General features: G+C 38.5%; 1 long non-coding RNA gene across 1 annotated transcript; it reads right to left on the bottom strand.

Annotated features, from left to right (window-relative positions):
* Nucleotides 1-1,592: 1,592 nt before the first annotated feature.
* On the bottom strand, nt 1,593-11,495 carry LOC122975551. The gene is made up of 3 exons (XR_006400700.1): nt 11,243-11,495; nt 6,822-7,008; nt 1,593-1,868 (listed from the first exon to the last, which is right to left on the bottom strand). It is a non-coding gene; the product is annotated as an uncharacterized LOC122975551 (long non-coding RNA).
* Between the last annotated feature and the right edge of the window lie 2,332 nt (nt 11,496-13,827).

Consider the following 13,827-nt stretch of genomic DNA (forward strand, 5'->3'; position numbering starts at 1 on the left):
AATGTGCACAAGAGACTTTTGTTCCCTAACTTTAGCCTTAAAGGGGACATAACATGCTTTTTGTTATTTTCTTTTATTTGTATACTGTTATGATGTTGGATGTCCATGTTAAACATGGTCAAAGTTCCAAAACACAAGGTGAATGTATGTAAAAATGCTTCCTGAGAGTCAAAAGCCAGGGATCGCCCTGAATGCTGTTGCAAAGTTCCGTAGTCTTTGTTGCTAAGTTTGTTCACGTTGTCCACTTGCCAATTTCAGATTGGATTCAGACATCCAACATGTATGGATGTATTTGAAAAGTTTATATTTCCAGTAAACAACAAGAAAAATAAGCAAAATCATACTACTATTATTTATGTAGCCCCCGGAGCTGCAGGAAGACAGCTTCTGGAAGATAACCAATCAGAACAGAGTGGGCTCATCGGGAGGGGGGCCTTAAAGAGACAGGGGCTAAAACAGCCTGTTTCAGACAGAAGCTGAACTGAGGGGCTGCATAAAGGGTCAGTATAAGATAAATAAGGAGTTTTTTGAACTGTAAATCATGCAAAGATATTCCAGTAGAGCCCCAGAATATAAATATAGACCTGGAAATGTGTATGATACGTCCCCTTTAAAGGCAGTGCCGCCACCCAGGCAACATCAGTACCCCTGTAAAATGACAGCATCAAGCCCATGGGTGTGTTAAGAGAGCTGGATACATTGCCAATTTGTCCCAATGGCCACTCATGGTAACGCAACAAAAGAAATATGTGACCCAACAAGCATTTTCCCAATAGAACACCATTATAAAACATACATCTGTAAAGCTGTCAACAGGACACCTTGAACTGCAAAAAAGGTCAATTATTGCGCTTAAAGTTTTGATCCATGAAGGTCTTAAATTTGTAAAGCTTTGTTTTCTTCTTAAGATGTGAAATTTTCACTGACATAAATGGTACACGAGTAACATTATTAAAGGCTTTTTGAAGACAATAGCAGCACATCACCCTCTCACACTCCGCTCAAGGCAACGCTCCACCCAGCTTCAGACCCCAGATGGTTAGCATCACTCACCCTGAGGTGACATGCATGCTAAAGGGACAAAACGACAGGTGCATTATGTGCTTTTGTACAAGTGTATTTCATGTAGAGTTGTGCTGTCATTGTGAGAGCTAGTGTGACTTGTGAAACTTGTGACAATTTAAAGATATAGTGAATAGTTTTGATATTTGGACTTCAAAGAAATAAAAAAAATAATAAAAGGATTTTATGATTCTAATTGAGGATTCTTTTCCAAATGGCATCAATCTGCTTTTGAAAACACCGTGTTTTCATCAAAATGTTTCACAAGATCTGGTCTCTCATATCATTTTGATTCCCAGAAATCTATTTCAGGTTATTAGTTTTGGGGTCAGAAGTTGAGGCAAAGACCAACCCAGCAGCAGGTACAGGCTGCTGCCCTGCACGTTACAGTAGTGTAAGAAATGAAACACATTGTCAGGTAGGTGGGTTAGGGCATTTAATAAATTCCTCCCTGTCTGTCTAGAAGGGCTGAGAGTATATAACACACTTTGTTCTCACCCTTCCTGTCTGCATTTACCTCTACTATTGATTGCCTACTGTTTAGTCACTCAAATTCCCATGTAATTCTCCAAAGGCAACTCCCTTTTCCTCTCCATTGTATGTTCCCCTGTTCTCAGCATTCAGTTTATGGCCTGTTACTCAATCAGACCCAATGTCTTTGTATGAAAGCATGCTTCTCTTTGGTCACGGTGATAAACACAGATGCCAGTATGGAGCAGTGGGACGGTTTTACAGCTCTGTGCTTCCTTCGGTTTACAAGCCGGACCCTCTGCTCCCATCGCTGTTACGTGAGATCAGACCAAGATCTGTGGAACAATATCAACACAGCTACAGTTGCTCTCAAAGCCAAATGACCATAAATCCACCTGTTTATTGCTACAGTGTGTAATTTTTGGCTTACAAAGTGCCATCAAATAAAATTGTATCATAGCTAATATAAAATGTTGCTATTGTTTCCTTAATTATTTGTGAAATTTAACATTAATTCAAATTAGAACAAAGGGGAAAATTCTAAAACAAATCTCTCAAATAAACAACTGATACAGTATATAATATTAAGAGGAAAGCTATGCATGCAACGGATATTCAGCTTTTGTCCGGCAGCCAATATGTTTCCTGCATGCTTTACAGGGCCAAGTTTTTTTTTTTTTCATAGAGCAGGGGTGTGAATGTGTTTGTGTATGTGATTGCTCTGACACTAAACAGTTCTGATTCAGTCATAAAAGTTTACTGAAAAACATGGAGCAATGTGAGAGGGTCTGTGTTTGACCCTTTACTGCACTGCTTAACGACAGTTCATACACAGCACGTGTTCATATATGATTTTATGTGCTTGTGTGTTCTGTGGCTTTACTGCTTAAATTATGGTTTGTTATGTCTTTATTACCAGCGGCTGCTTTTCTTATGTGTTTTTACTGCGAGCCCGGTCAGAAAATCTGATTTCCCGCTAAGGGACAATAAGATTGAACGGGACAGAAACACCACAATGAAAACTGTAATGCTTGAGTTCATTTGGCTTTATCTGTTTTGCTTCTTTATAATGTAAATTAATACTGATTAATGATTAATCTGATTAATCCAATATGGAGTTCATGAAAGTTTCACTAGTTGCTGTTTAAAAGCACAAATTCCCTTTCTTTTTTATTAGTTTATGTGTGGGAAATGGTGTGTTGTGTATTGTTAATACGTCTGCCTGCTGGTGTAGCGGAAAAACCAGCCCATTAGCTTCAGCAAAGACAGCCACCATGGCTGGAGAGAGCCTATCCATAGATGCCATACTGTGTTAAAATCTCCAACCAATAAAACCACCTCCTCATTATCTTTAACTGCCTTTTTCTCAATTAAATGAGTGTTGTCCAACCCGACATCGTATTTAAAAATGCTAAAGCTGTGATCCATAAAGAAACCTCCTGCTGGCTCCCCCGCACACACAAATGCTATAAAACAAATGTATCTATTATTTCAATTTAAACGGCTCGAATGGATCAACTTCTAATTTATATAAAGAGTAATTTCAGGATGTCTGTGACGTTCAGGATAATTTACCTACCTTTTTACAGCTGGACATTTTCTAATAAAGTCTTTACGGGCCAGTGTGCGTCATGTGACCTGCAATACCGAGTGTGGCCACTACGCCAAAACCACCTTATAGCCCAGTGCTGTTCCTGGGGCCTTGAAACAAATATGTTGCCCCACTTAAAGAGGACAAATGACTGAAGTCTGTGTGCCATTATCTTATTAACAGGAGCCACTTTTTGTCATTTTTGGGGGAAGTTAATCCTACCATTATACATATAAGAAGACAGCTGTGTGGGAAAAGCATGAACAGTCACATCTGCATCTTATCAACGAATTCCACTCATTGTCTTGTTTTGAGGGAACAAAGGAGCATTGTCCACAAACAAGGGTATTTTTTAAGCAGAATAAATGGAGATCATTCTTTATGCGTTTCTTTAGACTGCGTCATCTTTATTCTTTTCTCTCTAAATATTCTTCCTATTTTTTCATGATTATTTTTGAAGTTGATTCAATTTGAAGATGAAGTTTTATTTCTTAGCTGCTTCAACTCCTGATACTAGAGCTCACCCCAACTCTATTAAACGTTTCAATTGCCTTCCCAATTCCCCTTTCCTTTTCATTGAAGAGAAGCCTTTATTTATTCCAGGAGGACCACTTATTCTAGTGTTACCTGTTACCTTCCTACTCCCATATGGGAACTACAGACTTATCAGACTGGGCAATCTAACCCGACAACTCTCTTGTGCTCTTGTACACTCTCTTACACACACACAGTCTCTCTCTCTCACACACACACACACATTTAGAAAAAGCCGTCTCTCTCTTTGCTTCTCCTCTCCTATCTGGCAGAGCAATCTAGTGCAGCAGCTCTCCTGCCGTCTGGCTGCCACGACAGGTAAACTAAACCTGCGGCCTTGAATTACCCTCCTCTTTCCCTCCTCCACCCTTCCTCCACCTGCTCCCTGTCTTCTCCTCCCTTTCTCTCTTTTCCCTTCCATCGTCCTCTTCTCTCCCTCTTGCCCTTCCTTACTTCTCCCTCTTTCTGTCCTCTCCTGTTTCTGTGTGACTTGCTGCATGGTCTCACGCTTTAAGTTAGTGATGCATGCTATTGGACTTGCCCTTACAACGGACAGTGTGTGTGTGTGTGTGTGTGTGTGTGTGTGTAAATGAGGGAGAGAAAAAGAGAAGCCGAGACCAAGAGAGAGACATATTTATTGTTAGACACGCCCTTCTCCTTCACTTTGACGCTCAAGTTTGTGCCTTTAGCAGCTGTCACTCATCTTGATAAGCTGATATTTATCCTCTTGAATTAAGAGAGTACTCCACCAATTTAGTATTTAAACATTTAATTAAACATTTAAAGACTTTTCTGAGTGTCTTTCTGAGTGTTATACAATGCTGTGCTCTTTTGCCATGGTTACTACTGAAAAGAGCAAATCAGCATGGAAAGGAGATTTGGAAATTGATCTGAATGAGGATGATTAGAATAAACTCAATTAATTCTGTATTTATCTGTAATTGGCTATAGGAAACACAGTTTAATATTTTTCATAGGCTCCACATTACATCTTCAAATTCAATTCTCATGTCTAAGTTACACACTGACTCCTATATAGATTTGTTTTTGCTCTTGTCCCATAATTAAATCTTTTTGGTTCCGTGGATATTAATTTAATCTGCGATCGGAATAAAAATGCTCATCCATCCCCTCTTCTCCTTCATGTTAACAAGGGGACACTAGATCTAAATAAAACTGACTTTAAACTTTTGAGGCTTTGCAAGGAAATGAATACTACTGGGTTGAGTCTGAGCCCTCTACAGTTAATATGTGGTACAATGAAATATTTAGAATTCTTCCTCTAGAAAGGTTGTCTGCAGTCTTGAGTAGCAGTGAAAGGAAATTTAGTCAAATATGGAGTGTTTTTGTAAATCATGTACCGCAGAGGACTGGAAATATCTTGCCTGCAGGATCGACTTACTGCGTATCAAATTTATAATAATAATTGACTTTTTCTTTTTTTTCCTTCTCATTTTCTTTTGTAGTGTGGTGTCTTTTTTTTTAAAGCTTTGTATTGTATTGGGCTGATTTCTTGTCTTGTATGGGCTTGGCATTTGTTTTTGTCGCAGAGCACTGACTGGGAATGTTGTTTGTAATTATTTGTGGTGTTGTAGATGTTGATAGGATTGGAGAGTTGTGGGAGGTGTTATTCTCACTAGATTTTTGTTTTGTCTTATATGTATAATGTCTCACTATGGAAATGGTAAAATATAGCACACAAACATTTAAAGACTTAAAAAAGAAACTACATGTTCCAAATAATACAATAGAAATTCAAATGATAATAATATTAGTAATAAGATCAGACTGGCCCTCAACTATTGTTGATTTCTCTGTTCTCTGTGTTTATGCAACTCCCTTCAAATTTGACCTCACAAGTTTTAAATTGCAGTACATTCCTAAAAGCAATACATCAGACTTCCTTCTGAATTATTACATTTATCACAAAGACTTGAAAGTGCTTGATTCATTTCATGTCTAGCATGTCAGTCTTGACTCGGACTTAGAGCTGCTCCGACTTGTCTTGGATTCGACTTCAGAGGTTACCACTACCGCGCTGTCAACAAGCATTTAGACACACTGTCAACAGTTTTATTGGAACTGCTACTTTCTATGAAAGGAACAGTCTGTATATGAAAACTATTGATGGTGAGGTGTGTGGATTATCCAGAGTAATTGTTGCTGGAAGGATACACTGCTGCTGGATCTCTTTAAATGTAAGTTTTCAATGCACCACAAATGAAATTCCATTTATCTCCACTGTATTGGGGTGGAGACAGAAATCGGTGTATGAAAACACGGTGTACGAACACGCAGACCTGGAAGCCATAAAACTCCCTCAGGGTTGGAAGATCCCTCTGAGAAGATGATGAGCTGGTACTGTTGGACATGTTTGCGTGCGTGGGTGTATACAAGATCTATAAACTTCATGTACGTGTGTGAGTGTCATTGCGTTGTGACAGACTGCCAACGAATGTTCAAGGCTTTGTTTTTGATTATTTGTGTGTGTGTGTGACTCAGTGGTCACACGTCGGACATGTAAGCAACAGCAAATTAATGTGTCCTCAGCCTTTGATGGGATGTTGTGTGTAAGCAATTGAGTGTTTTCCCTCGTAATTTAAATGTTGCTCGTGTAAGCGAGAGCATGTGTGTGTAAGCAAAAGAAAGAGAGATAAAGAGATAAAGCCAGTGAGTGAGTGAGTGTGTGAGTGTGTGTTTGTATTGGAAGAGTATAAATGATGTAAATGAGTTTATATGAGATTGAGCCAACAACTCAGCCAAGGAATCGAGTCCTGAGGGAGAAGTCAAGGAAATTCTCGTTGGGAAAATTTCTCCTCTGAGTGACCCAGCATATAGTAAATATCTGTGTGTCTTTTTAAAATTTGATTTGGATTGTTTTCTTTTACATACATACAATTTTTGCTCTTTTAAAAATAAATATCCTAGAACTTTCTAGTTATGTGTGGTCTTCAGACACTTGGGGTTTCAGTGTGTTTCCTATAAAACAGTGGACTTGTATGTGAACATGAGTGTGGTTTTATGTGTCAATGTGTGTGTTTTGTGTGTGTGAAAGAGGGGGTAAAAAGCTAAGCGATGACCCATGAAACTGGGTAGAAATCTGACCCAGACAGGAATAAAAGCTCTTCTCTTCCTCCTCCTCCTCTCTCTGTCCTTGTCTCACCTGTTTTTTTTCACCTCTCTTTTCCTCCGCCACATCTCTTTTCCTTCTATGTATCTTTTCCTTTTCATCCTTCGTCCTGTGTTCCCATTCCAGCCCCACTGCTTCTTCTTCTACTCTCTTTTTTTTCCTCCATACATCTCCTTTTCCCTTTATCATCCCGTCTTGTTCAGCTCCAGGCCAGGGATCACTGTCACACACATTCACAAACATACACACAGAAGAATGCAGTAAGGGGAGAAGGGGGTTAGGGGTATGTGTAGAGTCCTTTAAAAAAAGAGAAAAGGAGAGACGTGTAATTTAAGTTAGAACAGTGCAACAGTTTTTTGTCGAGTTTTCTGTACGATCAATGGATGTGAAGCTCCTGTTTCTGTACTGCTGTTTATTGTGGATAAGAACAGACAATACAATATATATACTGCAGTCATAGAGCTGGCTCGCCACCGTCGGTTCAGTCCCAGCATGCTTCAAGAGATCAACAGGGAATTTTAGCTCAATGGCTCATTAGCTAGCTAACATACCCTAACCTATCAATAGGTGTGTTTCCATTCACTTGTTTTTATTTGCATTTTCAATTTCCGCATAAAAAACCTGAGTGAAAATGCTGAAAATTAAAAAAAAAAATCATGAAATATTTGCAAAAAAGTTCTTGTGCTTGGCTTAGGTGGAAAAGTTGGTGTATCGATAGAATCAAAATGTGACAAAGTGCAATAGAAACAGACTAAATAAATAAATAATGATGTACACAAACATGTGACTTAAACACCCACTGAATCTTCTGCTTCACTGCACAAAAGAGATGAAAAATAGCGGCAGACGAAAACGTCAGAACTGTGTGGAGTGATGAGGAGAGTGTAATGCTACAGAAATTAATACATGAAACAATGAGAAATGCCGTATTTCCATCAAATTTTATACATTGTTTTTCACCATTTGAGGTTTGACTGGCACTCTTTTAATCAAATCATTTGTTGCACCCTCTTCTTCCACAATGGTTTGATGGCGCCTGATATGAAAATTAGTGCTAACAGCTGTTTATCTTGATAAGCCATTTCCAAATATTTGCATAATGGCACTGGATGGAAACACCCATTAATTCAAATTTTCTTTTTCCAATTTTCTGGACATTTGGTTCAAATTTACATCATATTTGGATGTAAATCTAGCAAATAAGAGGATTTACTAATATCACTGATATCTTTGTGCAGAGTGCAGTTTAACAGTTCACATTGGGCATGTCTCACTCAAACTAGCTAAAACTTTAAGATGTTTAAATGACTACAGCTGCTAGAGGGCGCTGTCATTTGGGTGTAGGGGCATTTATTATTATGTTTTTTTCTTGGGAGGAAAGTCTTTGTCTTTGAGCAAATGTAAGCACAATGAATTATGAGAAGTGGAATGATGCTGTACAAACTATATTCTAGATGCAATAACCATGTCCTTATCATTTTGATATAAAATAGAATATCTGTTCTGCTGCTCTTTTTCACCATAAATAGTGATTTCATAGCGATCTTCGACACTCACTGTCTACCGCTTCAAATGAGGTGATGACTCTTTTAGTTTGGAACAAATAGAGGAGCCTTCTCATCAAGACAGGTCCAAAAAAATCTTTGAAACAAAGACAAAGGAGACAAACCAGTGCTCCATCACAGTGGCAGAGTTCACTGGTGGGAAGCTGTTGAGGGATCACGATTTTGTTGTTGCACTTGCAACTCCTACTCCTGACGAAGGAGGGACTCATGGGTTACATGATGGAGAAATACATTGTTTCCCAGGCCAACAGTGGTAGTTAGCACTGGAGAGGAGCACAGCACAGGGGAAGAAGCCATATTTAATTGGAAAAAAAGTTAAAGAGAAGGAACAAAGGAAACTCTCCTACCTGAGACTACTGTTTGTCTCCCACCAAAGTATCTCCATGCTGGTTTCTATTAATCATGATCACAATCTTTCCTCAACCTTAACCACAGTAGTTTTAATGTCCTCATCATTAGTACCGGTTTTTGAATGCAATAACAAATTATGTATAATGTAGTTTAATTTGGAAGAATAGTTGAAATAAAGAGGATGAAAAGCCTGTTTTTGAGGTGGGTTTGTCATTAAAACCACTCTCTCTTTACTCTCTCTTTTTCTACTCTGAGCAAAAACTTAAACTTCCTGTAGTTCTGTTCCACCCACCATGTTTAAATTCCAAAGCAGCCCAATGGACAGAAATCTATCCGTCAAAAGTGATCTGTGTTAACAGCTTTAATTGGCTGCAGATGCTGACTGACTCTGAACATTTATCTCAGTATTTCAGAAGATACTTTCCAAAGCGTGAGAAGTAAAAACACCTACACAAATACTAGAATTAGGTTGGGTAGAGCTTGTCTTCCGGGCCTTTTAAAAAAAGGTCAAAAGTGCGTGTGTGAGTGCACACATACACAATGAAACAAAGGTAGGCATATATAACAAAAAGGACTCTTTTTCGGACCATTAATAAAATCAGAAGAGGTGTTTTGATAAGAGTTCATCTGGATGAGATTTCCAACCACTTGATAATTCTATTAGTAGATGATCTGAGTTCATTATCTTGTCACTGACTCCCAAACCATCTTTGTGATTTCAGAGCACACTGAGTATTTACTGAAAAAACAAAGCTCCTTGGACGACACTTCACTTTGACATTTTACAGCCACACAAACATTCCAAGATCTCAAAAGTGACAGTGTTCTCAGGCTCTGTGAGGGGGTCTTAATGTCTACCGGCAGTTTTTCTTTTTTTTTTTATCTTATGGATGATAGCTGTAGCCAAGCAACCCGATGCATCAAAATAACACATAATAAATCCAGTCCCTAAATTAAAAGAGCTCATCTTTGTTCAGCCAGTTTCTCCTAACTGAGCTTGTAACATTAATGTGAGATTTTGGTTCATTTTTTCATACTTTTAAGGAACAGTCCCCTCTTGTTTCACCCTGATCCTGATTTTTTTCTTGAGACACAAGATCTAAAAAAAACTAAAATTTGTCATAATAGTCAAGTGTCTGACTGTCTTACGTTTGCTGGAAAATATATATTTTTTGAAGACAGTGTGTAAAAGCTGCTGTGATCAGTTTTGACCTGATTCATCAGGTTGAATCTTGGCCTCATTGAATTGGCCTGATTCCTGATTCATAACAGATCTGTTACATATAGTTTTAAATCCTCTCAGAACCCAGCAGCACAGGTGGTACACAGAGTCGACGCTTGCTTGTTGTACATGAGACCTGGACTCAAATCCCTATGTCCCAGTTTTAATTAGCTGTGTTTAAATGCATGTAAGTAACCGGGTTATTGGCCGCTTTCTGCAGTAACTTAATTTCCTAAATGTCAGGTAAATGAGAAATCTGCTTTCTGTAAGTAAGGTAGGGGATTTTGAGAAATCTGGTTAATACAAAACCACGTGTATGACAGAGACTTTAGACTGACAGCAGTGTAGCTAGATGGAAGGAAACATCATTACATGTAGCAGTGCATCCCTAACTGCAAAATAAATAAATAAATCTACCAGAACCCTGAACAGGAGAAACAGAAAATAATTCAGTAATATGAAAAAAATAACTATATTTTATTTCTCAGGAGACAAAGAAAAGCAAACTTGAACTTAAAAGTCTGATTGTTTCATGAGATCAAGCACTAATATGTGAGAAAAGGCCTTTTATTCTCCATGTTGTACACGATTCACCAGTGCTCCTAAATTAGAAATTATGATATTTATGTTAGATCTTTTGACACAGATGACTCACAATTCAAAGAGAAAAGAGGCTCCTGTTTGTATTGATAATGGTTGTTACCAAGGTGCTGCTCAAGTGAGCTGACGTCTGTCTAAAAGACTTGGTTTTGTAATACTGTACATGTTCCCTGGAAGTTATTAAGATAAATGCTCTGGAAAATGCTGACTGTAGAAAATGTGTATAGGCAGGTTGTAGATGAAAGTAGCTCCACCAAAAACCATGTTTGCAATGACAAGAGCAAAGATATTTGATCTGATGTAATAATAAAAAGGTACCCCAGTAAAAATGGTTAGTGGAGGTGGTAAACTAACTTCAACTTGCTGGTGATTATCAGACTAACTTCAGAATCACTTCAACCATCTGCTGTGCTGAATCAGACGGAATTTAGTCTAATTGCTAGATGATGGTTTAGACATTCTCCTTACCTATTAAAGTAATTTTCTATATTTTTTTTATTGTAAACAAATCTCATGTGCAGAGCCAAACAATGAGATTTGTTGACAATAAGAAAAATATAGAAAATCGCCAGCCTTATCCTTTAAATAACAGGCCTTTGCTGTGCGATGTAGCGAGAACAGAACACCAATGCTCTTGAAATGTGAGTGTTGACATGGTGGAAACACACAGACACGCTAAGCAATGGATGCACATGAACACACATGAACATACATACCTCCAGCCCTCACACGTTCATTTGAAAAGTAAGCAAATAGATAATGCCACGCCACAAAGCCCACTGGAGTCCTGTCTGTTCTCTGAAGCAAAGGTTTGCTTCTCCTCAGGCAGCTGCTTGTTGTCTTTAACCAACTTGTCTGACTGGACAAATAGAGAGGTGGGGCACTAGGAATGCCTTTTTCACTTTCTGTCCATCTTTTGTTGCTTCTGACGTATAGTTAATGAGCTTTTGTTTTCTACAAGCATGGAAAACTTATGTCTTGCTTTTACGTCATTTCTCTTACATGACCTCAGGGTAAGAGAATTATTTTACACAAATTACTGAGATCTGAGTGTTCTCACATTTGTTTTTCTCAAGTGTTTTTGGATTGTTGTACTGTGTGACATTTTTGGACTAGGAAGACAAAATGCAAAGTTCATTTAAAAATGTTAGAATAGGTTTCTAATTCATTTCATTCCTGCGTATTCCTGCTGGCACTCTCCCAGTATGAACTGGGTGAAAGGCAGGGAAACACCTTTGGCAGTTGACAGAATGCACTGTATGATATATTTTTTATGTGAAAAGAATGTTTTTAATTTTACCAAATAATTGATGTGAGGCACACATAACGCACACCATGTGTATTCACCAGAGTATACAAAAGGTTGTAAATATTGTGCTTCCAGGTGGTTTTTAGGAAGCAAACTGATAACGCTTTCACAGGAAACATCTTTCTTTTGATATCTACATTAACCTTTGTTTACTCAGGGAAGGTTTGCTCAGCACAAATGCTCCTTTAGCAACGCCCTATTTCACACTCACACATACAGGCAGCCTGGTATGCCCGCACTGATACAACTTTGAAGTAGTTGGAGGTTAAGTGCCTCCTCAACATTGGGAGGTCATTCACACTTGGTTGGATATGTTTTTGCATGTCAAAGTGCCTTTTCTTGTATTCTTTCTCTTCTGTAGGTCACGCAGTGCCACCATATTTGCATAAACTGTTTAAAAGACAAATATCTCTTTACACCCCGTTTTTAAGTGTGCATTTATTATTAAAAACCATAATGGAAATATTCTCTATCTTTATATTTTATTTCAACAATATTGTTGGATAGAATTCAGTGAGGAATTGATGTAGTTAATTAAAACTGTGAGAAGCAGCTGCACCTGTTGTGATTTTCTTACTAAAGAAATTGATGCATGCAATGTGTATGTAATTGGCTTTCATAATGCCCTTGCAGCATAGTAAATAGTATCTTAACAGCACCATATTATGGTATATCAGTGGTACAATATGACAATGTCATACTGCAATGTGTCTCAGTGTGGAATCTCTTCAGGACCAGCTGTGCTTCTTACTCGCTAGCCAGCCAGGATACTCCCCCTGACTCTTTGTTCTTGGGAGTGTGTACATCATGTCATTCAACAAAGAGTTTTATTGAAGAGCGAAGAAAAAGCTGTCAAAGCTAACATGACAGCTAGCTGATAGTTAGCATAGGTTGACCACATTTTCAAATCCCCAAACCAGGACCCTTAAGCGTATTTTACTGCATGTTCATGCACGCACACATGTATGCACTTATGCGTGCACCATAGGCACTTTCGTCAGGAAGGGGGGAATTATTTCAGTGCTAAGCACACCTACCGGAAGTATTCAGATGGCTGTCACCAGTTTTTGCCCTGCTGACGTAGGTTGCAAAGGTGCTACTTCCCGCTTGTAGCCACCGCTTATGTTTGGCCGTCTTAATATAATCCTTTATATTGGTATTTCCACTGTGTGCAACCGAAAATGTACTCTTGCAGTGTGTGCAGAATGCAGCATTTTCGTTGCCAGGTACTTTGTGAAGGAAGGAGTAAGCCTCCTGGAGCTCTTTAGAAAAGACCGAAACTCTCATGATAGCTAACCGTTAGCATACTGATAAGTTCTTTCAGAAAGAGCCGTGAGTGTCACAGGCCAGCAACAGCCTTGAAAATGACACATTGATTGACTGACACACATACAGACATATCAGTAATTCAGACATGTGGTGCATTGTTTATGGTGTTATATTGGGTTAGGCAACAATAACTGAGACAGAACATGATAAATGTCTATGTAAGCGCTGAAAACAAGTATAATATTATGATTATTATGTGAATTGTGGTGAAAACCGGGACAATTTGGTAGTGAATGTTGAAAGCCTGGACATTCAATGTTTTACAGATATTTAGATGTCCTGGTTTGCCCGGGACAATCCTTGACAACCGGGATGTCTGGTCACCATAAGTTAGCAAGCTGTTAGCTAACTGGAAAATGACTTAAACTGAAGAGGTTTCACCAAATTTTGTCATTTTTAATGCCTGACTAAGGATTCTTTGTCAAAAATCAACTAGTATAGGAGCAGTTCAGTGAAATGTCATGTATGTTCTCAGTGGTCTGAATGCAGTTCAGAAAAGCAGCAGCTTCAGGCAAATCAAATGATGCTTTAGTGAAATCTCACAAGAAGATGGACTTAGCAGCTCATTCACCCCAAAAAAAGTAAAGAGGGTTGGTTTTCGATGGATTCAAGGCACTTGACTCTTGAAAAATTCAGAGGAGCTAATTAACCTTGGCTAATTCA

Source organism: Thunnus albacares, chromosome 23, assembly GCF_914725855.1.
Source record: "Thunnus albacares chromosome 23, fThuAlb1.1, whole genome shotgun sequence".
NCBI classification, from domain to species: domain Eukaryota; kingdom Metazoa; phylum Chordata; class Actinopteri; order Scombriformes; family Scombridae; genus Thunnus; species Thunnus albacares.